The sequence below is a fragment of the Buteo buteo genome, chromosome 9, assembly GCF_964188355.1.
Source record: "Buteo buteo chromosome 9, bButBut1.hap1.1, whole genome shotgun sequence".
In the NCBI taxonomy this organism is placed as follows: Eukaryota; Metazoa; Chordata; class Aves; order Accipitriformes; family Accipitridae; genus Buteo; species Buteo buteo.
Window position 1 is genome coordinate 38,044,437 of NC_134179.1, and position 25,314 is coordinate 38,069,750.

A 25,314-nucleotide genomic window follows, 5' to 3' on the forward strand; every position below is an offset into this window, starting at 1 on the left:
TAAAAATCATTATCAGAGCACACAAAGGGAAAACTAGTTGCACGAGTTGCTTAGCTCGATGAACATATGTCTTAGAAAAATCCCTAAAATAATATGAACCAACCGAGACATAATATGTCATTCCATCTCTGGGCCTTTGAGGGGAAAGGGCTGTAGCTTAAAATTGATAGGACTTGTGGAGGTGAGCAGTAGAAGTCAAGTAGTTAAAAAAAAAAAAAAGGCACTTCAGAATTTAGTCTTAATTTGCTGTCTGCCTGTTCTGGGAAGGGGAATAGATGGTGCAGGGTCAGAAAGACTCTCCCTTGGTAGGCAAGTTGCTTGCTTTCTCACTTCATGTGCAAATGGAGACAGCATGTGCTCAGTCTGCATAACAGATTAATTCCATTAATCACTTTAATTCCCCATTAATAGAGTAGCTGATGATTGGCTAGCAGGGCCTCATGCTGCAGTCAGATTTTTTGGGGTTGGGGCAGAAGTGGCATGTGATGGTGAGAATCTCCTTGGATATATCTGGCTGAAATATCTGGACCTTAGTCTAGTCCTTTAAAGACTTCATTTAAATGACATGCATCGCTTGACATCATTGAACTAGGCTGTGACTTTACAACTTCCCCCAGCAGTAGGCTGAGGTAAGACTTCTCAGCCTTGGCATCATGTCCCTTGCTCTTGTAGTATCATGCTGCAAAAGAGTGCAGTGAGAAGATCTTGTTTTACTCTTCTGGCCCAGTTGAGCTGACTGCTAGTAAAAGGCAGGCAGAGACAGCAGTAAGCCAAGGCTCTCCCTACCTGTAAAAGGAGAGAATGGTTTCTCTTTCACTCAAAAACGCAGATTTTGTGTGTGGGCAGCCTTTGGAATAAGGAGACTTCTTCCCTTACCTCTCTTACTAAAAGAGGTCCTAATGGATATGCCCAAATCTGTCTCAGCAGCTTCAAAGCAAAGTTGAAATCCTCTGAAGATAGTAGATAATTATATTCTATTGTCATAGTCTATGCCTATTACCTGCTCCCTGTAAAACAGCTGAAAGGAAAAATGTTTCCCTACACTTTTTAGACAAAACTATTACAGTTAAGGATATTTCTGAGACTAAAATAAGAAATAGTAATTTGAGAAATGGTTGTAATTAACTGTCACTTGTTTTATCCTCATTAACGTCCCCCACCGTCCAACAAACATACCTACACATGTAGCCCTCCTTCCTCAGTTCATAGGAAATTCTGTCCTCTGGTGAAATGCAATATAAAGTAGGATATAGAGCATGAATCTAGTAAGACTGTATTTGGTAATCCAATTCTGGGTTGTTTGTTTCTTATCCTTTATTGCTCCATTTTGTCCTTACTGAAACTACAATATGTTGCCTGTACTACTTTATATTCCCCAAGTTTGCTCTCTAATGGCTGGGTATGCCCAGCAGTTACGGCCACTCAGTTCTGTTCCTTTCCTTCAGAAGGGAAAGTTCAGGCTTTTGGTAGGCTGTGAAAGTCACACCATTTATAGTCCTCCAAGTTCTTGATTGCTGTAATCGCCTGCTGGATGACTTTGTAATATCAGGACTTGCATGAAAGCATCCCATGAGGACCAGGCAGAGCTGATTTCTTTAGATTCAGGTTGGATAAAATCCTCTGGCTACTGCCTCTTATAGGAGAGTTGTCTTCTATTGGATAGCGAATCCTTAAAATGAATTCTGTCACTTTGTGTAATTTTACATTTTGTACTTTTTTCTTGTCTGAAAGATCATTCAGGTGGTGATCTAAGATATATAGTATTATTCAGCTTCAAAGGTACAGCATGTGATGTTGGGAATTCAGATATGAAATTGCTGGCACACTGACAATAAGACTTTTGTAGGTAAGTTCAGGGAGAAAACTTATTTTTAATTAAAATCAATTATCATGAAATTGGAGGTTTTGATCACTAATTGTCCACAAAATGATGGGAAATTTTGAAACTTTAGGTTTTGAACAAAAGCTCTGTCCACTGGCATCAACAGGCATGTCTCAGTGAATTACTTTGAGTTAAGATTATGTTCCAGTCTCTGAATTTACACTGTGTGAAACCAGTAAATGTTGTGGAAAAGAAGCAGAGGATAAATGCTGAAGGTGTGCCTTTATTGCAAAGCTGAGGTAATATATCTTTACATTAAGTCAATACAGCTCAAGAGATTGAGGATGCACTGAAATTACACGTGGGTGGCTGCATCCGTGTCAGTGCTGTGCTCGCTCATGTACGTATGAGACTGAGACTTCTGGGGCTCTCACTATCACCGCTGTTAGTGAGCTGAGCTCTTCTGTGGTGGCTTCTTTCTCCTCCCGCTGGAGGGTTAGGGAAGGAATGGGAGCTGGTGGCTTTAGTGATGCTCATTTCCTTCCACTCTGAAGTGTGATTATGCAAATGGTTCATTTGTACTGTTTGAGCTGGCCTGTTTAAGTTAGAAGTGCTACAACACACGAGCTGAGGGATTTTTATGTTGTTGCTGTTGGTTTGTTTTTGGTTTTTTTAATAGCAGCCGAGTCCTCATGTAAGTTGTCATTGGCAAGTTGTTCAGCAGAGCTTGCTTAGAAAGGCACAGACCAAGGCTGCCTTCATGCTGGGCAGGCACATTAGCAGAGACACCTGAAACTCATCTTCAAAAACAGGGTTCAGCTTGACTCAGGCTTGTGTTTGGATGAGCAAGCACACCTCTCATCATGGCTGGTTTTTAAAAAAAAAAATAAATCTTTATTCTGACCTGTGAGTTTTGATGTTGCTATCTTAGGAGAAGTTTTGTTGTCATTGCCTGTGACTAATTACAGTTCCCCTGCAGTCACTGGCACACACAAATTGTTCTTAAATTTTGGGCATGTATCTCGCATCACAGCAACCAAGGCCTCTTGGGTTGCCAACCTCAGCTGTGCCCTCAGCATACATGCTGAGCTAAGAAGTCATGACATTTTTCAGGGTTTCTTTTTTCCTCTGTGCTTCATGGTTTGAAGTGTATTCTTTTCATGTTTTCAGCTCTTCTCCCTGAGAGCTTAAAAACTTACTAGAAAAGAAACAATGAACATGAAAGACGCTTATGCAAGTCCTCAGCTGCAGCTGTGATTAGAGAACTAGAATAATGACATAACCCTAAGAACTGGCAATGCCACAGAAGTATGGCTGCATCCATTCAACAGGCCTAGTTGGGGGATTAGAAGAAAGTGTGGGGATGGTACCAGCAAGAATATTGCACGTCATTATGTTAATAGAGAATGACTCTGAAGCTGTCTCTGTGGGTCAACAGTTTGTGCTATGAAGAGATAGCTCATGACTTGGAGATCTCTGTCCAAGGATTTGAAGTCTGCTGTGGTATCTCTGTGCTCATCTCCTGCATAATGCAGCCCATGCCGGAAATAATTTCCATTTGAACAGATGGTTTCTAGAGGGATAATGGGACTTCTGGTGGGAGGAGACAATGAAATACCAGGGAGTAGGAAGTTCTCCAGAGTTTCAAGAGCTTTGGGAAGCCATGGTGGTAACTCATCTCCCACATCTCACCTCTCCTAAGACTGGCTTGTTGCCTTCCTCTCCCTGAAGGCACTGGCTCCCACTGCCTCTCCTGCTTGGTGCAGTTCTCCTGGTAAGTCGGGAGGAGCCGTGTCTTCCTCCGCTCTCCCCAAGCCCTGTTCTTCACCGGTGCAGTTGCCAGGCTGGAGTGCAGGGCTGAGCCCTGCTGCACTAGGGTGAGGAGCAGAGCGAGGATGCGGACATTAAGCATCATAAGAATTCTCAGTTGTGCTCCTGCTGGCAGGGCTGCCCCCACGCATGTGACAAGCCTTCTCTTGGCAGTGGGAGCTCTGCAGGCATGTGGTGGCTATTCAAGCTGGGATGAGTACTTCTTATCTCCTCATATACAAAATAGGCAGATTACTGCTCGCTGCAGGGTGCTGACCTGTGCAGCTAACTGCTGTGCCGGTGGCTTGCTCCATGTTCATTTTTCTATGTTGCTGTTGCCAATATATTAATATTAATGTTCTTTATTAAGGAAAATAGAAGCAGCAAAAATCACCTGGGTCACCAAGTCTAGTCTCTCATGACAGCAGGCAGCCAGAGAAGAGATGTTGGTCTGGAGAGCATCTGCTCCTCCAGCTTCACAAACACCCTGTCACAAGCAGGGTGGCTTTCGGTGATAAGGGTCAAGATTAATTTCTGTTCAGAGTACAACAGTTCATGAGGATTTCAGAATCCAGATAGTCTATTCATTGAAATGTTAATAAGATTCCTGTTTTGTTTTGAAATGAGAGGATCTTGCTTCTTTACCCTTTATTTCCCTTTCTCCTCTTACTCGCAATCTTGTTTTAGCAGTTCAAGACAGAGGCTTTGCAGATAAGAAACGCTCTTGCTTTGGCCAGGGTGAAAGTCTCTCCTGGATGAACTTTTCAGAGGAGCACATGCTGGATGCGAGTGGTTCAAGCAGGGGCAGCAGAGCTCTCTCCACCTCTTTGGACTTGCTCCATCCAGTACACCAGTCTTGTTTTGTTTTCAGAGCTCCAGTCCCAAGAACAAAGGCCTGTTTTACTGAGGCAGGCTCTTACAAAGACAGAAAATGCACCTTTAAGGCCTCTACAAGTGGCCACTGGGGACTTGCTGCTCAGAGAGGACAAATTTGAGATAACAGCATAGTTTCTGTGGGAGCCTGACTCCACTTAGGAAAGGATGACACTTTCCCCACGACGTTTTGCTGGTACCAGAAATAGAAGCAGGCTGCTTCTGTGTACCACGTGGTTTTAATGACTTCATAACAATGACATGAGTAACCCTGTGAGCATGCTGTAATGGTGACAAGAAGCTGGAGATAACATTGTGAATGGTTTTCTCATTACATATTCTAGATACAGAAGTTAACAGAACATGAGTCCAAAAGTATATGATTTAAATAAGACCCAAACAATTCTACATCACTCTGAGATTTCTTTTGGGAATATGCATTAAAATTAATAGACAAGAAATTGGAAAGGTCCTGCTAATATTATTAGTTACAGTTTTATTCATTGCAGTGATCCAGAGGTCCCAATTTATCTTGGCCCAATCTATGATCACACACATGTGTGCGCTAAAAAAGTTCCTATCACCACAGCCTCAGATTATAGCACGACCCAGTGATGGCTCTATTTTCATTTTAGGGACAACTGTGGTCCTCCTCTTCAAACAGTAGAAGTGGTTAAACCCTTTGGGGTGTTGTGATGCTCTGCAGGTGGTGGTCTATATGCATGTGGGTGCCCAGGTCAGAGGAACATCCTGGGCCCTTCAGGTTTCCATGGCACAGGGGAACTACCAAGCCTTGGAAATGACAGGGGAGAAAGTCACAAAGAAAAACTTTGGGCACAGCTTCCTTATGAAACACCAAAAAGGTCAGGAGAGAGAGTGTTTTTAGACTGCATGCTGATAGGAAGATGCAAATGAAGAAGTGATCTCCTGTCGTGTGACACCCGGCAAACAGGACTCAGTGTTCCTTGTTGGAGAGCAGGGTTTCTGTAACAGATACCAGGCTCCACTGCCAAATGCTTCCTCCTGATAGAACAATTTGAAAGATCCCAAATTTTTGGGAACTATTGAGTTCAGAGAGAGTAGCAACACAGCTGAAAGTGTTATGTAAACAACATATGTTAGATGTCTGATGTGCGGAGCTGGTTTGCTCCACATAGAGCGCAAAAAACTGCATAGAACGTAGGAGCCCTATCTCCCATTTTAACAGCGCGAAAGAGCACTAAAGAGCAGAAAGGTGAATCTCTATTTAATTTTAGAGTAAGACTATGGTTTTTTTCCTATATTTGATTGGATGTTTGCATAAGGGAAACTGGTATGTGATTTGGATTTCAATGAAAAGGCCCAGTCAGAATGTAGGCTCAATAATTAGGCTTGGATTCCTCTAAAATGACTTTTGCCACCTAAAATACAGCCATTCAGGCCTAAGGCAGCTGTCTAGGCACTATCCATAGCTAAAAGAGGGGTATCTCCTGAGGATCACTTAGGCCTTTTTAGAAGGACTTCTAAAATAAGCAGGGTGATTTGGTCTTTCTTCGTTAAGGTTTAGATGACTTGTTTATTCTTACGTGCTTACCCTTTATATAGCCAGAGGTAGCTGAGAGGAATCTTGTCCTACGGTGTCCCAGAAGTCTGTGTTTAGGAGGGTGTGTGGGCAGGACCGATCAGAGATCAGTGCTGGCCGTGTCCCTGCTTGCTGAGCTGCTGTTCGAAAGCCCAGCCCTGCCTGGCCTGCTGCAGCCTGGGCAGAGTCCTTCGTTTTCATGGCATCCGACGACGAGTTACCGCAACGGCACTAAAAAGTCCCCTGCGAAGTGTTATTTTTCTCAGTCTTGACTTGCGTGTTCTCAGTCGATTGCAGTTTCTGCTTTGTTTCCAGATTCATATTCAAGTGCTGTCGTATTTGCTGGTTTTCTTGCGAATTATGCTGCTGGTGCTCTGACAACCGAGCGCTGCCTTGGTGGTGGCATTACTGCAGGGCATTTGTGCTGTGCCTACAATGACAGGGCCTGACATTCAAAGCTCGGCTTCATCCAGTTCCTTGAGGGGGGCTGAGAGTGAATTCTTGCCTGCGAGCTGCAGCCTTGATGCCAAATTTTTTTTAAGGAAGCCTGTATCTCGGAGGTGAGAGCTCCCCTTCTTCCTGCTCATTAGGTGGTAGGATCTGCTACAGTGGTTCGACTCCTACAATGCCACAGGCAAGAGTTGCTGCTGCTTTTTGCATTTTTACCTGGATCATTTGCATTCTGCCTCTCTGCATTTGAGACTTGGATTAGGTATCAGATTCAAGAGGAGGCTGTAAGACAGAGAAGCATGCTGACTGCTTTCTAAATCAACCCTGATTACAGATGAAAAATTTGTTTCTCTTATATAATATATATTTATGAAAGCATTGTGTCTCTGCAAACATTAGCATTTTTACCAACTTATAATAAATCAGTCAAAATGAATCATTCTTTGTGTTTGTTCATGTGTATTGTTAAACCTGCCTGTGTGTTTTTTGATTTCTGAATGTTTATTTTCTGTGGTGCGGGGTTTTTTTTTTTTGACTTGACACAATTGATCTTAGTGCATTGTTTCCAATATCTAGCACTTGCGCTGCAGATGAGAGAGACACAAATAGAACGTCAGATCCCTGCTTGGTTGGGGAGGCATTTGAAGAGGGTGACAGCTACTCAAATGGTGGTGAGGGAACAAGCAGACGTGTGAGGGAAAACCCAAGCCGGCTGTCATTGCAAAGACACTGTGATGGTAGAAACCTTATGCACCAGTGCAGTAAAAAGGACTAGAAAATGGGTCAAAAATTCATGCATTCCCTCCACCTGAGTAACAATCCCATATAAGCATGTGGATTCAAATGAAAGCGTAGTCTAATCTTGGGTCCTTGGGATTCTGGGTTTCCTCAGTAAGCTATCTTGGTGCCTTGCTTCTTCCCTTTGCTACTTCTTCCTCTTTCCTTGCTCTCATAGGGGAGAAAAAAGGATTTGCTTCCTTTCAAGTTTTCCACACTCTACTTCTACTGATCAGTTAAGTCTTCAGTAATTCCCCATTTCTGCTTGTGTAATTGCCCCCTTTAATAACCTGTACAGGTATGGATTTCCTCTAGTTTTTTACTTCTGAGACCCAACATAATTTTAGACCATAAATAATATTTTTATACAACTTTTCAGAACTGTACTCTTGATTGCTGCACTACCTCCTTTCTCATGGTCATTCTCTATGGCCCCGTATGGTATGTATAGCCCATCAAAGACAAAATGAGATGTTTCTGAGTACCTCCCTGTCCTTTTGTATTGGCATTTTGGACATATTAGTACATTTTGAGTCTGCAAATGGCCTCACAGCTTATGGATGTCTTTCAAATATTCACAAATAGAAGGAACTTCTGCAGCTCATGTCTTTAAGCTGCAGAAATTGTGCTGGATGAGTTCAGGGTTTGTTTTGTGCAAGGTGATGTGATGGGATCTGTCTTAAGACTGCTTTTGTAAGACAGCTTCAACTAAACCATGCATGGCTCCACTCACCGCTCAGTGTCTCCTGTGCTATTCCTGCCCAGCCCTGTGTGGCACAAGGAAAAAAGGTAAAATTCACCTCTTGGGGTAAAAAATGCCCAGAATGGTTTTACTGGAGCAAGAGCAATGGGAGGCAGAAGTGGTTGGGCAATTCCTCACACTGGGGGTTTTGGATGGGAGCACCCTACAGCAGGAGCGAGTGGCAAATGGATTTGGGGAAAGTAACTTGCCACCACCCCTGGAGCTCTGCTGCTGGCACTGGCCATGGCAGTATTTCAGAGCTGTACCATCCCATTGCCGATGCTGTTTGGCAGGATTTTGCAGTAGAACCCCACAGGGACTCAAGAAAATATTGTGAACTCCTCTAGCTGTTGCTGCATATTATCAACAGGGCTTTTGGGGCTGGTGTCTTTCACAATGTCCCATCCTCCTGCCAGTATCTTCTTGTCAGGACCATGCTCTTCAGCAGGTCTTCCTCTGTGCTATGTGGCAACATCTGGGAACAATTAAAAAGGGCACAGGTTAAAATGCAACTAATTAGTAAATACAATGGGAATTTTGAGATACCTGCAAGACGTGTCAGAGAGGAATGAGCCCAAGTTCCCAAATCACACCAGCACCTTTGGGTGCCCAACCACAGGCTGCTGAGGTTGGGACGTTGTTACTTGTGTTACCTGTATGACAGTAACGCCCGGAGGTCCTAGTTGGGAATCAGTGTACCACCATGCAAGCCACAGTCAGCACTCCCTGATCACTCACACACACATGAAGGAATAGGCCCTGCCCTGGTTTAATCCACATAAAAAGATTTTCATGAGATTTTTCCCTACTCTAATTACACAGGGCTAACTAAAGTATTTGTACAGCTTGCTCTGAAGTAGTCTGAGCTCCTTGCAGGCTGGGTCCCTGTGGAAGCACTGTTGTTTGTCCCTATCGAATGTCAGCAGACAGCTTTCCTGAAGGGACAAAATGACTGCTTTCAAAGGGCAGCCCTACCTAAATTTGCTCAGGCTTGTTTCACGAGAGAAACTTGGGCACAATGGCTTGTTTCAGCTTTTGTCAGTGGGGGAAGCTGAATCATGGGTAAAGCATACAAGCAAGGAGTCACACAAAATCAAGATATTCCAATATTTGCTGAGTGGTGCTTGCATGGCTTTTGTTGGGTGGTGTGCGTGTAAAAGGCTTGCAGCCCCAGTGAGGTTTCAGAGTAGTCTGGTGCTATCGGGGAGGCCACTGGTATCTCGCCTGAGAAGCAGAAATTCTGTGTTGTGTTTATCTTTTCCTTGTTGATAAGCAAACACAGATATTTGAAACTCTCCTCTATCCTTGTGGTTTTCTCATGGCTGTAGTCTCGTGTACAGAGCCAAAAGGTCCAACAGAATGTTTGTCCCACTGTCAGATAACCAGCAAGGGCTGGGTGTACACAGGGAGATGGGGCTGGGGTCAGCTTGAAGTGAAATTTGCACTTTTTAAGTCCCTGCATTGGGGCAAGACAAAACCACTTCAAGTTTTCAAGTTTTCTCAGCTATAAAACAGGGAGAAGATGAATCTGTCCTTATAAAACTTGGTGCTAAGTACTGTTAGAAAGTATCTTGTCATGGCAGTATTTTTTCCACTCCTGGCACTAAATGATTTTTTCTTATTTTAGTTTCTTAAAGCAATTTCATGCCTTGATAAAATATAGTCATTTTTCTATGTTGTGTGTAGTAGAGTAGCCACTCTTGAGCAGACCAAATATATTTTGTTCCCTCCCTGTCCTCACTGCAATACAAAATAGCAGAAGTAATTAGTCCACAGTATGGATGAATTGATTAGATTTTCAGCTTGGGGAACAGATACATTTTAAAATGAGAGCCTCTGGAGCAGTATCTCCCTCCCTAGTACGGAAGTTGACTGGAAATCACAACAGCACTATATTCCTGATTCCTCCCCCCCCCCCCCTTTAATTTACTGTGCAATTTAACTGAGGCATTTAAACTGCCTGGCCTTGGTTTATCATGTGCTCTGTTCCACCTGGGCAAAAGAGAGCTGTGCAGAGCTGGTGTTCAGCATACAGTGAATATGTAGCAAGTCTTCTTGAATGGAGGGGGTGCTCTGGGTTGGGCAGGGGGGGCAGGAGAAGGGGTAGCCATCAGGACCCCCATGGTGCTGACTCTGTGCTCCCCCCTGTCTGTCCATGCTGGCCGCTGAAACAGCTGGATATTGCAGAGTAGCACGAAGGGCTATGGGCAACCTCTTTGAGGGAGACCCCCGCCAGCTTCTCCCTGTTCCTGCTCTGGGTGAGCATAAGGGGGAACGAAGCTCCCGACTGTGCTCTGCGGCTTGTGCAATGCCTCAGTACTTAAAGATCTTTGGATAAAAGGTGTAATTAACTTCTGGCATTATTCTGTAACTTAAAAATGGTTGAAACTCTGCTTAAACCCAAATTTAATTAACTTTGTTTTAAACAAAGATTATTCTAAAGCCTTTCTTCCAGCTGAGGCTTTAGCTGCCAAGTTTCACTGTGGGCCATGCATTTGCATGGCAGAGTATTACACGCTCCTGAAATTAGTGGTTTGCGATGGAAAAACTGGCAGACTTGGTTATATCAGCATTAACAGGCATTCAGGATAACTGAAAATACTGGCCCTTGACAAAAATTGAATTGCAAGAATTGAATAGATTTTTTTTTTTTGCTTTGGGTCCTTTCACTTTAGCAACAGATTCCTGCTGAATTTATACCTGGGCTGTACATGTCTATGACTTCCCTCTCTGCATCTTCTACCCATGATCTTGGGGTGAGAACGCAGACCTCCCATTTAAGAATTGCAGTCCTTCTGCCCAATTTCCCTGCGCGCCCACGTGTATGTGATCAATGGCCGGGGACATTTTAGAATATCCCGTTTCTCAGGTCAGGCAGTATGATGCCCTTTGAAAATCCCTATGTCAGGGAAGAAAGGTGGAGGGGAGGTGGGAGGGATGCTCATGTTTCACGAAGTCCACAAACTGCAGCCAGACTCAAAAGCGCTTAAGCACAGCCTGACTGCAAAAGGAATTCAATATTCCATTCTCCAGAGCGAATGAAGCTGATCAAAGAAGCTGCATCTGAAAAGACAAACTCTCTCTCTCCTGTCCCCTTCACTTCTAGACTTGAAGGAAAAAGTATGAAAGATCACTGTGCTACAGGAACTGCCAACCCTCGTTTCTGTGGGGAAAATGCTTTTTTTTTTCTTCTGTCAATCTTCCTTTCTTATATCAAAATACTAGTATTTATTTTTTAAAAGGGGTACACTTAACTTTACATGTACTGCAAAACTGGCTTCTAAAAGGATAGGACAAATTCAGGCTAGAAAAATCCATCAGGAACTGCTAAGCAGCTCTAAAGAGAGCTGTAGGTGCAGTCTCTGGATAGACTCCGAGAGGATCCAGCACAGAAGCGTGACTCCGTGCCTGCCCCTGCGCTTCCACCCACACGGTGATGCCTACGCAGGGACCCAGGCAGTTGCTGCTGTTGGAGACGGGTGAGGCAGCCCTTCGGTTTGACAGGGGCCAGACATCGTGTTGCCTTAGCCTGGTAAATATGGAACAAGATGTCATTCCCTGCTGCAAGGAAGGGACAGGTCCACCATGTCACCGACCTGCCCGTGTTGTCTGTCCCCTGAGGACTCATCTTGCACACTTAGCTTTTGGGAGCTGATAAAGCTGTTGGTGCTGAGCACCTTCCCTAGCAGCATCCTGCTCTCCCTGCAGAGTAGCTGCTGCCCAGGGATGCCGTTCATGGCTGTGGCCACCTCGGTGGCCACTCGAGGTGGATGTTTTCAAACCCCTTGTCCCTGCGGGAGAGCACAGAGTACTGGAAACGCTTCTGCACAGGCAGCCAGATATAATCCTCCAGGCCTCGGGAGGACCCTCAGAGAAGTTTACATTCAAAACACCAATGCTGAAAATATGAAAGCGTAAAACTGCATCAGATCAAATAGTTATAATTATAGCAAGCATATGAGACAAAACCCATTGTCATTTATCTCTCTGGGGACACCACACTTCTTGTTTGAGCCCTATTATTGGTGAAGTATGAGTTCTAAAATTATAATAATTAAAATGATGATTATAAAGTGTCAGGGATTGTAATTTTTTTTTATAGCTGGGAACAGTCTGTTCATTATTGAAGCAAAGATTTGGCTTTAAATACACATCAGTTTAAAAGGCAGTGAGAGGGGGAGCATGTTGATGTGAATGTAGCGAGCACACCCGAGTGCTGAGGTCCCTTCTTGTGCTGCACACTGGATCTTCTTTCTCCTCCATCAGGCATGGAGAAGAAGGGACCTATGGTGAGGGACAGTCCTGGGCAATGGGCTGGAAATGTGTCACTGCTTGACTTTCTGGGGGCCTGCTGGTGATTGCTGCTGCTTTGTAAACACCAACTGGATGGCTGCTGCAGCCCACTGCTGGGATGTGGGAGCGGGGAATATGTTATTCCCATTTTCTGGAAAGGCAAGCTGAGGATGAAAAATCAAAGAAAACCACTAGAGGCATCAGCAATTGGAGCACAGGAGCCTTATAATGTCAAATGCACCTTCATTTCATCCCTTGCATGGTATGTCTGGTGCTGGAGCTGCTTCTCATCATGAAGTCAGGGCTCTGTCTCGAAGCAGAAGGTGGGGTGTCCCTGGCCAGGGCAGCAGCCTCTGCCAAATGTGGTTACGTATATCAAGGAGCTGGCTTGGAGCTTTGTAGGTTGCCAGGGCTAGACTGGGTAGCTCAAATGAGAGAATGTCTTGAATGTCTGAGATTCAAAATACTTTGCATTTTCAGATCAGCTGAACTTTTGGGATGAAATGGCCCCAAAATGTCAGCTATGTCTGTTCTGTGTCAGAAATAAATGGAAGCCAAGTTGAGTGTTAGCTTCGGGCATCCATCCAAAGATGTGGGAGAGAGGAAGAAACCTATACCATAGATTTCAAAGAGCCCATATGTCTAATGTAGGACTTGCTGTCTGTCCCCTGCTGGATTGGGCTCACCTCCATGAAGAAGGGGTTGGGTAGCATCTGAGGGATGGAGGGGAAGAGGAGGAGAAAGGAAAGGGATTCAGAGAAACATTGATAAATTCTATTTAGTGAATAACACAATGCGTGTAGCAGCACAATGGCCTTTTCTGCAGGCAGATTATCCCAGCCAGAGTCTTTGCTATATTAAAAAGAGGGGGAAAAATAGAGCACCAAAGAAAAGGAAAGGCGGGCTGTACAGCAGCAATCAATGCTGCCCTTTGTGCTGCCTGACATTTGAGGGACTTGTTATCAACAATTGCTGGCTGCTTTATCTAAATGTATCTCCCCAGCTGCCAGGCACAGGGCTGATAGGCAGCGGGATGTGCCGATGGCCCCAGCTGATACCGCAACTGCCCAATTCACCCGCCTGCCTTGCTGTCAGGGACCAGCCGGCCGGCTTCTGTCACTCCGCTGCTGGCATGCTTGTACCTACCCCCGAAAGGGGAGAGAGAGGACATTTTCCCCCACCACTCCTCCCTTTCCCTATCAGCCACTTCTTTGTCTTTTTAAAGGAGAAGGAAGGAAAAATAGACCAAAAAAGGCCAAATTAAAACAACAACAAAGTCAAGAAACTTGGGATGAGGGAGACGTGTTGAAGAAAGGAAAATTTACTTTATTTTTTTGTTTGTCCTGCAACAGCTCTGTCATCTGCTGCTCTGGCAGAAATTGCCTTATGTGCTCTCGCCTTCTCTCTCCTGCTTTACTGCAAAAGAGTGATAAGAATAATCTACTGCTTGGCTGCTAGGTTGTCTCTTAGTGTGGAAAATGCTTCTCTAATATTTTCTGTTTGTTTATACAACATACATACTTGTGTCTATGTAATGCAGGGAGCTGTACACACAAGTCTGCATGCAATTACTATTAATTTTTATGACTAGAAGTTGATGAATGGGCATAAAAGAAAGGTTAGCTTGTAGCATCTCCTAAATCCTGGAGGGGGTGTGTGTTTTGTGGTTTGTTTTTTTCTTTTTTAATAAAAAAAAGTGTGTTGCAGTCCAGTTCCAGCCAGAAAGTAGTTGCTCTTAGGTGTGCAAGCTGCCTAAAGGCAGTTTAATTCTTGCTAAAAACTAGCCAGTTATTGACAGGTTTTAAAGTACAAAAGCTCTGGATTGGTGTGGCCTCTTATTTCAAGAGACAGCTTAAATTATTACCTTTGCTGCTAAAAAGGTTTTGAGGTCTGCATGGAAATGTCAGCTCATAGGCTTGCGTGTATATTTACTCTTGCTTGGTGCTAATGAAGCCATTAAAAATGCAATATGGCATAGCTGAAAGATTTCCCTAAAAATGAGCAATGTCTGCTGTCTGTGACTTCTTCTGAAGCAGCATTTGAAAAAAAAAAAGTAATACATAAGCACAGTAATACAGAGGCCACTGTATAAACTGATCTGCTCTTAATGATTCTTCACTAAAATCAGAATGTAATTAGAGCTCTCAATAAATGGATTCCAGGAGCATAGAATAAATTCTTATCTGTCTCATGTTCAGCTGTCTTATGTTAATTTGTATATTTAGCGTATGTTTACCAGTTACAGACCCAATTTTAAAGTGTGTGCAAATTACTACCTTGACCGTAACTGAAAACCTCACACGCATGTAGTGAAAATTAATCTTGGCAGTGTGTTTTCAGGAAATTCAGGCCTATTTAAAGCACCACATTTTTTTTGATCATTGCTGTCTCCGGGAAAGAATTCTGGCACCTTTGTCCTTGCATTTCTTCAGCAGTGAGTTACACCTACTTACATCAAAAGACCCAACAAGGAGAAAAGCAAACATGCAGGATGGGTATTGCAGACTGGAAAATCCCTCTGGAGAGTGAGAGCCAAAGTCCAGGTACCAATCTATACCTGTTTAACAGAAGAATAGTGAGATTTTAATAAGATACGAGAATTGCCTTTCGAAAATGAGACAACATGTTAGTGCTTCAAGTTTCCAAGCTGAGAGCAGATGCTGGTGAGGGGTCTTTGATAAAGCTCTGGCTGAGAAAGCAGCCTGTTAAGACTCCAGCCCTGACCTGTGAACTGGATACTCTCACTCCTCTCTGCAGCTCCTGGTTTTGGCTGGGTTGCAGAATTCTTTGTGGAGCCAACGCTGCTCTTCTGTATGAGAAACGGGAACGATTTCACTATGCAGTGTGGAGTGACGTTAAACAGAGGCCATTCTGCCTAGCTTTGTAAATCATCCAAAATATGACAGAAGTGCTTTTAATTAATTAATGCTGGCCAGCGCTGAGCCTGTTTGCCTTGCTGCCCGACCGCACGGAACAAGGTGAGAACATCCCGCGCCTCCCGTTACTCCTCAGCCCTTTGCAGGCGCGGGCAGCACACCTCTCAGAGCACAAGCTCAGACATGCACATGGTATAACCTTCCCGAGCATTTCTCTTTCTGTGGCATTAGGAAGCCAATTCCTCCCCAGAGCATGTTTATATCAATCTAAAATTCATTTCAGCTGAAATATTTATGATTTGGGGGGGGAGGCAGGAGGTCTGGGTGTTGAGTATGGTCAGATCAAGTTAGCTTCAACCGGCAAGGTTGACAAAAGTAGTAATCTCTCTGTCCCTCCTCCCGTACCTAAATGAGCATTTATTCCAAGCCCTTTCTTAATGCTGTAACATAATTCATTAGGACAGCCTTAATGAGCTGGTAATTAGTCTGGTGGGAGGGGGTGAGGAGGGGAAATAGAAATGCTAGACAGAGAGAAAGTCGAGCAGGCTGGGGCACCTTAAAGAGCCCTGAGAGAGCCTTTTGTCAACAAAATGGATCGGGCTTGCAGGCAGTAAAACTTTCAAATGACCTTCGTGTCAAAATATTAGGCTGCTATTTTTCGCTAGATGGTGGTTTCATAAACATAAAAAGCACACATATCATTCAGAGTGCTGTAAAATTTGTCTCAAAGATGTGGTGTTTTCTTCCCTCCCCCCCCTTTTTTCTTTTTTTTGTTGCAAGACAAATATCACCTCTACACGGTACGAGTGGGGGATGGGGTAAGGGGAATGGCATCTAATATCACAAACTTCTGCTTAGTCTGAAAGTAATGTTAATAGCAGCTCATCTTTGTTCTGATAGTTTTAAGTGCTTGCTCTTTCCTTTTTTTCTTTTTGTGGAGGGGGAAAAAAAAGTAAAATACATATATCACTATACATGCTAGAGACAGATATTGAGAGATGGTGATAGGTTCACTTGTAAAATTCAGGAAAATTACTTAGATGTTCATAATTTATGGCAAAAGCTAGATGTTAATATTGCTCTGTGATTTAGAAGACAGATGTGGTATAATATCAAAACCAACAACTCATTTCTGGACAAGTGAAGCATCAAAACAGTTGGCTATTTAAGTGCTTTTCCTTCTGTGAAATCTCTATTTCCAAGGTTAAATTTTGACACGGGGTTGGAGGGTAGAGGGGTGACTATTTTCCACAAGGCAAGGAAACGATTACTCAAAGCATCCACTCGTTTTGTGTTGTGCTTGTCTTTAGGCTCCTTCCCTTTCTGTCCTTATCTAACAAGCCCCAGAGTGGTGGGAGGTGTGTAACTTGAATAAGTGCAGAAGGCTGTTAAGACATCGCTTGAATTCAACCGTAGGAACATGCAAGCAGCAATAATGGGGAAAAGTAGCCAACTCAACAAAAGCAAAAACCAAGGAGATAGCAGAAAGACAGAAAACTTGACTTACTGATCTGTTGTGCAGTTAACTATTTCTTTCTCTGCCATCCCATCACACCATGCAGGAGTGCCAAGCTGTTCCCTCGCTGCCTCCTGTCTCTCACCTGTATTTTCTCTCTGGACACCCAAACCATTTATCACTTCTGAACAGCCATTGCAGGTGACGCACTGGCAACAAGGCCACGGCCAGCAGCCCAAATCTTCCCCCAGAATTGGCCACGACTGGTGATCGCAGAACTTGGGTAAGGGGAAGCCAGAGCTGGGCTTAATAGACATCTGGCCCAGCTGCCTGGCCACTAGTTTCTGACTTGGGGTAATTGCTCAGGTTTTAGACAGATGTCGTATGAAATGTTTCTGATGTGGCTGGAAGTATCAGGACCTGACCCCACCTGAGGAATTTCCTACACCTTTGGTGTGCCAAATGGACTGGCCTATGCCCAGTTTGTGGCTGAGGCTGGAGACCGACTGGGTCCGAGCCCGTGGGCGAAGGCCACGCGGGGCTGGCTGCCTTGGGGATCTGCAGCTTGATGGGCTTTCCCTTTGAGATCTGGAGGCCATCTTTCCCACATAAAACATGAAATTAGAAGAGAAACTTAGACAAGTAGGAGATGATGTCCGACTTTTTCTCATGGACCCAAGCAGAACAGGAAATTTTACTTGCACTTGTGAAAAGTGTAAGCCTCGATTTTCACACTGCTCTTATTACCCATTGTGTGGAAAAGAAAACAACTTGGATTTTTTTTTTTTTTTCACTACTAGAATTAATCTCAGGTACTTTGCCAGTATTATAGTTGTGCTTTGTCAGAAGAGCTGAATATGGATCACAATGTCTTCTGGAGAACAAATTGTTGCGTTAATAAATGGGGGGGAGGGGTGTCTTTATTTTTTTAAGCTAACAGGAAAGATACACTGTATCTTACAGCATCTGTAGCATACAGATCCATTCAGAAAGGCTCCAGGTGTGATCACTTTAGCATGGGGCAGAACACTGGTATTGCTCTCCAGTGACATTGAATCCTGCTGGCTGGCTACATCAAAGCTACTGATGAAACTCTATTTCCTCCCCCTCCCTTTTTTTTTCTTCTCCCAGCCCCTTTCTGGAAGAGGCAATGACTTTGTTCACCCTCTAACATATTATATTCAGGATGCTCCAAGCACACAGTACAATAATGAAGTACCAAAGCTCAGTAAAGAAACCGGATCTGTTCATAAGCTGCATAACACGCCTATGATGTCACCCCCCAAAAAGTGTCTTCCAAAATCTGCTTTTACCGCACAGTTGAGACTTGGAAGGTTCTGTCACATAAATAACTGGTAAGGCTGCAAGATCTGCCTATCTTTCCTTATTAGAAAGTTTTTTCTTTCTTTCTTTTTTCTTTTTCTTTTTAAATGTATTTATTTTTATTCCCCAAACCTTGATTTGGGCTGACATTTTCTCTGCTGGGTGTCTGTTGCAGAATGAAGTTCATTGTTCTCAGGAAAAGCAAATTTTAGCAGGGTTAAGAGAAAAATACATGCTAAATTCTTGTGACTTTTCTTTGCAAAATCCTACTACCACTGGTCAGGACTGAAAGACAGTATTTTGAGTGGGGGCTCGCATTTTTAGAGGGATATCTTCTCCATCTCTCCCTGATGATTTGACAAGTTTAGCCAAATTCTTAATTTTTTTAAAATCTGAAGCATATATAAGCTCAGTAAACATTTCTCAGGTGACAGAAACATGTCCTAAGAAGAGGAGAAATAAAGCTGGAGGGGAGAGGGAGGCTGAGAGAGGAGCTCAGAAAAAGAAGCTGAAATGCTGTTGGGAAAGAGACTGGGGCAGCACATATGGGATCGAGTAGGTTTTGAGGAATACACAGGGGATGGAGCTGGGGACCTGGCTTGCCAGGCAGGAATTAATTGCTTGTGTTTAAGTGCCTGAGGAATGGAGGAAGGAAGCACCTTGATGAAGAGAGGGGGACTGTGAGGGAGAGGCTGGACAGATTAGAGCAGAAATGAGGAAGAAGGTCATGTGTTGTGTCAGTAAATACAGAGTTATCTGTGTCCATCATAGCAAATGCCTCCCTCCTTGCTCCAGAGTACCTGGAATAGCATCTCAGGTCCTTGAGTTTCAGGATTTGTCTGCTACCAGCAAATAGCCACCGCATCGATTGGCAAAGCCTTCCGCCCCCTCTGAAAAATCAAATTGAGTCCCAAATTAGTGGTTCCTTTTGGCTTAATATCCCCGTGACTTGCTTCTATGTACCGTGGAAGTAAATTAACTGTGAATTAGTGCCAGAGCCATAAGGAACTCACACAGAAGTTAATAGTTCTGTCTTCATAGCAGGGACTGAATAATGTGCAGCAGAGTAAGAGCTAGGCGAGTACACAGAAGAATACAAACAAAATATTGAAGAAATGCTGTCTGTGCTGATGCAAGGGTTCCCAAGGCAAAATATACGATTATGTAATTAAGAGTGGTATCTTAATGCGGAGGCAGTGAGTAAAGGCTCTGCAGGCATCCTTCATTCCAGCGTGTCCTAGCTCTGCTTTGCCACCTGAATAATGATCTTTAACTTACACATTTTGTGTATTTATCATTGCACTTTTCACCTACCTCCTGCACAGTGTTGAGTGTCAGCAATTCACTGTACACCATCCCTCAGTAGCAATGTTATTTTTCTTGCTCTGGAAATGCCAAAGCTAAAGTTGCCCACATAACCGCAACTCTGGTCCCCTGTGTAAACACATTACAAGACAGTCTTTAATTACATAAGCTCTTTTTTTTTTCTTTTGTTTTTTTTTTTCCCTGCTGCATGATGCTCAGAGACATCTGGTCATAGCATTCAAAGTGTGGCCCAGGCCTTATTTACCTCACACCATTCAAACACTGTACTGAATACAAAATTATTGATTTGCTCTTGGGTGTTTCAGCTGTGCTCTCAGCAGAGCATTTGAGCACTTTATGGACACACGTGGATTTGAATTCACAGCACCCCTGTGAGACAAGAGGGTGACAGTATTCCCATTTTACAGATGGGGAGCTGAGTCACAGGGAGATTAGGGTCAAAGGACCCACCGATTTTGGGGCCCCAGTTTGATGTTTCTGAGTACTTAGTGTTTTTATAGCTCAATATATGTTCAAAGCACAGCTCCCAGAGACTTCAATTACAGCTTCCAGCACTCAGCACTTTGCAAATCAGCCCCCAGGGTTTCAAGTCAGGCATCCAGAAAATGAGGAACACACAGTTGGTGACCACCTGTGGTTTATAACTTGGCCAAATGTGTGTGGATTTTCATGGTAATAGCAAAAGGCACCTCTCTCATTCCTGGGTGATGCTTTTCTCTCTCTGTCAAGCCAACTGATCCCTGCAGTAAAACACAGGGTGCTGCTAAGGTCTCTCCGTGGAGCAGTCCTGCACCTTGTGCAGGAGGGATGCAAGAGGAGGGGACCATTGTCATTACTAGCAAAACAATACTGTTTTATGTCATTTGTGGCAACAGTTGAAATCACCTTTGTGAAAATTTTAACATGGCTTTTCAGTTTCTAATGTGCAGCAGCTCACCTCCCCAAAGCCTTAAGCCTCAACAGTAAAATTGGGCAAAGTTATGGGAGACTAAATGCATGATCTTAGACTGGGAGGTAGTGGGCACCCTGCTGCAGGGGCTGCTGGCTGCTCTGTTTCTAAAGCTCTCTAGCATTACACTGAAGGTGAAGGGGTGATAAACTGAGGCCAATACTCTGCTTCTGCATAGTATTGGTGTGGGAAAAGGAGTACCTTTCAGCTGTATTCAGCCTGGGGCAAATTTTTATGGCAGAGTGATGAAACCCCTGGATTTGATATTTTTAATGGAGACCTCCCTGGCAAACCACAATTATGGCTATGCAAGTGGCTTTCATAAAAAGCATTTAGAATTTGAGCAACATGGAGCTGGAATGCCCAGACGTAGGTCACTACCTTTGATAGTATTAACAATAGAAAGATAGCAGTGAGCATGGTAGGGAGGATGCATTATATAAATGAAATAATAAATATGATTTGTTTTCCTGAAATACAGAGAGGTAAAACTGAATTAATCTCATGGTTTTATCTGTATTCCACATCTTGTTCTCTGTGCTGGCAGATGCTTACTGCTGAATAAGATGAAACATAGCTGATGAAATGAGCTGGAGGTTGCTTCAATTTCACAAGGAGAGAAATACTTGAGATATCAGCTCACAGAATTGTGTAAACTGGGGTGAGCTCCAGTGTGGGGAGAACAGGAGGCACGATACATTGGAAGATGCAGGTGGTTTGGGCTGAGAGAGGAAAACTACATTGAGAATTGATCCCTGGGAACTGCTGAGATCTGGTGAGATCCTGGGAAAACTCAGAAATTATTTCAAAAGAAGCCAGTAGATCCAAAAGAAAGACACAAGACACTGGGAATGGACCTCACAACAATCCAACCTCCTTAGAGGAGCAATACTTGTGAAGAAATGGCTGCTTTTAATTTGCTGGGTTTCTTATTTACTGTGAGTTCACAGTGCTGATGATCAGTCTGTTCCTTAGCAGCAGCTTATTTTGCTTATTAGTTTTTCCGCTGTTCCACAAGAAAACTGAGAGGAATTGCTGGTGGACAGAGTCAGATCACAAGGCAGCAGCTCCTCCTACATTGACAATAATTAAAGTCCTGCTCGTATGTTCACACTTGCTGTTACCATTGCAGGCCTTTCAAGGTGCAGTGGACTGCCCAGCATCATGACTTATTATCATAAAAGCTTGGTTATGAGAAGGAAGCCTTAGACCTTGGAGAAAGCAGTGGATAGATTTCCCCCTACTGTTTTCAAATAATTCCCCTTGTCTCTAGGTTGGAAGGTATGTTCTGAAAAACAACATTTGAGACCATCCCTTAAAAATATGGAAAAAAAAAGAGAAAAAAGATACCTGCAAGGAATAGAACAAGGAAGAAAGCATCTTCCTTACCTGAGTCCAGCTGAATCCTGCTCACCTTTTGTTAGCAGCTACCTTCTATCGATGAAATTGTTTGCACCAGGTAGGTGAGCAGGATTTGTTCCCTGGCAACATTCAGAGGGCACAGAGGAGAAGCAGCCTATACCCAAAGGAAATGAAAACAAACACAAAAGAAACTACTTCCCAGCTTCTTTTATCAGCAGTCCTTTACAGGTCACCTTTAAAAGGTTTGCATTTATGGCATCAGTATTTGAACCTCCTTTCTGTACAATCTGTGTGTGTAGGCTGAAGCAAGGCTCTGAGTGCCTGAAAAATGCAGAGGCTAATTACAGCAGTGTGAAAGTAAAATAATGAGAGCTCGAGAATGTGACTGATAAGCAGTTAGATAATAGACTAACAATCAGGATGTCTGTAGTCCATCAAAGGGCTAATGAAGGTCTCTATGTCCTTTGCTATTGCCTGAGGAGGATGTACAGATGGAAAATATCCCAGAAATGGCATTTAAGGATATACACCATGTACTGACTGCATGGTGATATAATGATTGGATTCAGTGAGTGCTTAACCTATGGATAAAGTAATTACTCAATTAAAAAGTGCACACTGGACACTGATAACCTAGTGGGACATGCTTGGAACAAATGTTTACAAAGGAAGAGGTGCTTGGTTTCTTTTCACTGAGGCTACTACATGCAGTCTGGCCACCTGCCCGCCAAGCTGGGCTTGTAGCCCGCAGTGCTACATTGGTTTCAGTGCCCCAGCAAGGTGGCACGGCAAGACTTGGGGGGACTGGTGCCTGGGGATGGGCAATGGAGCTGCTGGTCTTAGTTAATGGGGGCATCTGGCTCACACGCTCACATGCGTCCCCTCATGTGCCACAGAAATGCAAGAGGACCTTTACTGATAACAGCTCTGTGAATGTTGATGCCTCTGCTGTATTTCCAACCTCTGTCAGCTGACTGACTTTTCTTGGTAAACAGGCAGATTCTGACCCTTTGGGGTGAGCTGTTCCAGACAGGGATATGGGGGAGTTGAGCACTCTGGCAGGCTCAGAAAATGGCAAGAAAACAAAAGAACAAACAAACCCATGACCAGGAAAGATTAATAAAAAAAGACATTTTGGCCATTTGGTCATAAATAGTACTGCTCAATAGCACAAGAAATCATGCGGACTGTGCAGGGAGACATAAACCCACTGAATTATGTATTAATATGTCATATAAAAGGAAAAAGTACTAAAGAAATACTGTAGGAAAAATAAATAAAACCACCATTAAATGTGAACATGTCCCATTTGGTCAGTTATGCCAAACATAAAACAACAGAAAGTGCCGTTTGGAAGTTAACAACACTTTTAATTTTACTACTGACTTTTCCATTATAAGCCATACAAAGGTGTGGTTAGACCATTGGCTCAGGAATTGATTTTATGTCTGCGCTCATCTAAATCACTGGGCTTTTAAAATATATATCTAGATCTGTATCTCTCTGTGTACATGTATGAAGGAAGAGAGGAAGAAATAGGTTGGAAAGCTAGGGAAGCGTGAGCTGGCTGATGTTAAATTGGAGCTGATACCCTCTCAAAGGGGCCGTTTGGGTGAGAGGAGCCGGAGCTGAAACCTGCTGGCGGTGGCCGTGAGGCCAGCGCTTTCCAGCCGTGGGGTCTGTGGAGGTGGGATGCGTGTACGCGTGGAAAAGCGAGGTCCCGCTCGCAGCTGCCCAGCCTGTCCCGTACAGAGGCGGCCCCACTCCACAGCACCCGTGGGGGATGCCTCAGCCCCGCTCGGGTTGTGGCTTCGATTTCGCTCTGTCCCTCAGATGTCCCCATCTTTAATAACGAGATGACAGGTGCCGCAGCCGGCCGGCCTTGCGGAGCTAGCTGGGGAAGACGGGCAGGATTCCGGAAAGGGGCTGCCCACATTTGCACAGCTGGGCCCGCTCTGTCAGGGTGCCAGGACCGTCGGTCTGCCCACCGAGCTGCCTGGCGCGCCGCCGAGCGGGCTCTAGCTGCCCTTTTTCCTGCAGGAGGGCAGCTGGGGAGCGGGGGGGGGGGGGGGTTTGCTGCGAAATGTATCCGTCGAGGCCAGGCTGCTCAGATCCGGACGCTGCTTTGGGACCGTCAGCCGTCGCGAGTCTTTCCCTTGCTGGGAAAGGCAGGGCCGCAGGGCCACGTTGCCTGGCTGTGGCCAGCTGACGAGCCCCTGCTCGAGCTCAGCTGCAAGCACCAGGGTGTCCTCTCTCGCACACGAACCTCTGGAGGCATTAAAATGAAGCAAAAATATGGGGGGGGGGGGGAACACTTCGCTAGCAGAAAGCGCAAATGACACGGGAAACGGCTGTGCCGCTGCTTCATTAAATGCATTGGCCTGCTAGAGCTGCATTGCAGATATCCTCTCAGTGTATTTCGAACAGCAAAATTCCCTTTGGTCAACCGGGCTGCGATTCAGCCTGCTTTTCTCAGTCTGCCCACGGCGATGCCGGTAACATCTTCTCCGGGAGGGGAGAGGCCGGGAGCTGCGGCAGCGACGCCTGGGCCTGGGCCTGGGCCTGGGCCTGGGCCTGGGCCTGGGCCTGGTGCTCGGACACTTGCGCCAGGGCTGCTCCCAGTTGCTGCTGCCCCTTGTTCCTCTTCCCCGGCAGCGGCCTGGCAGGACCCTGCTGTCTGGACCGACACCGAACGGAGGCAGCGAGGCCTGCCGGAGCTTATCTTCCCTCCTGGGGGTAAACGAGGATGCCTGTAAAATGCGCCGCCATGGATGCGTCCCCTCCGCCAGGGCGAGAAGGGCCTCGCTTGGGTTTGGTGCGCAAATTCACGGAGCCAGGTGTTTGGGGTCCTTTTTGGCAGAGCCCATCTCCAGCGCTGAGAAAACGCTGCCTTTTGATCCTGTTTTGCTTTAATTCTAGAAGCCTGGGACGGTGTTATAGGACATGAGAAAGAAAGAATAGGAGGCAAGTATGTAAATAATCACAATTAATCTGAAGGTCTAATGGCTTGCCTCGCTTCCCACTGTAATTTACCATATGCTCTAGTACTTGTGTGAGACTCCCTGGCTCACGTGTTGTTAGTTTATGTAAGTGTGCACAGACCTTTGGCAAATTTGTATTTTTATTATGTAGAAGCTAACATTTAGCTTTCTTGTTGTGGGTATGTTGTAGCATATGTTAGTGTTTATGTTGCAGGGAAAATGAATCTCTTGACTAGAAAATATCTTCTTCTAATAGTCTAGCAATTTTTTATTTTGACCTTTTTTGTAATGATGTTTTGTCAATAGCAAAGGCAAAGCTGAGTGGGACAGGTCAGGTAAAGGCCAGTCATCCGTGTGTGACACCCATGGTATACCGTTTCTTCTGTGTCCTTGAGGGGATAATCACATCCAGGTATGATTCAGAAGGTCAAACTGAATTGGAGGGAAATGATTTCTCAGAAGTGGGTACGAAATGGGAGGTGGGTTCCCCCCCCCTCAGTTGGAAAAGCCTATGTATAGCAGGGATGCTACACCTTTTTTCTTAGTTTTCTGTGTATATGTGTTCACATATTCACATTCCTTCACAAATTTTTTTTCAATACAATTTTATTTTTAACTTTGTCATGGCAAAATCTTCAATGTTTTCAGTGGGAAATGTGTTTACATCATTGATAATCTGTTTTCTCCAGGGCCAGCAAAGAGGAGCCCACAATA

At 44.5% G+C, this 25,314-nt stretch overlaps 1 long non-coding RNA gene across 2 annotated transcripts; it reads right to left on the reverse strand.

The window, feature by feature from the left end:
- Positions 1-14,518: 14,518 nt before the first annotated feature.
- LOC142034986 (uncharacterized) lies at positions 14,519-21,874 on the reverse strand. 2 transcript variants are annotated; one of them, XR_012651786.1, is made up of 4 exons: positions 21,647-21,874; positions 19,297-19,416; positions 18,783-18,872; positions 14,519-14,884 (listed from the first exon to the last, which is right to left on the reverse strand). It is a non-coding gene; the product is annotated as an uncharacterized LOC142034986 (long non-coding RNA). The 2 variants fall into 2 exon arrangements; XR_012651787.1 differs by lacking the exon at positions 14,519-14,884 and adding an exon at positions 15,080-15,136.
- Between the last annotated feature and the right edge of the window lie 3,440 nt (positions 21,875-25,314).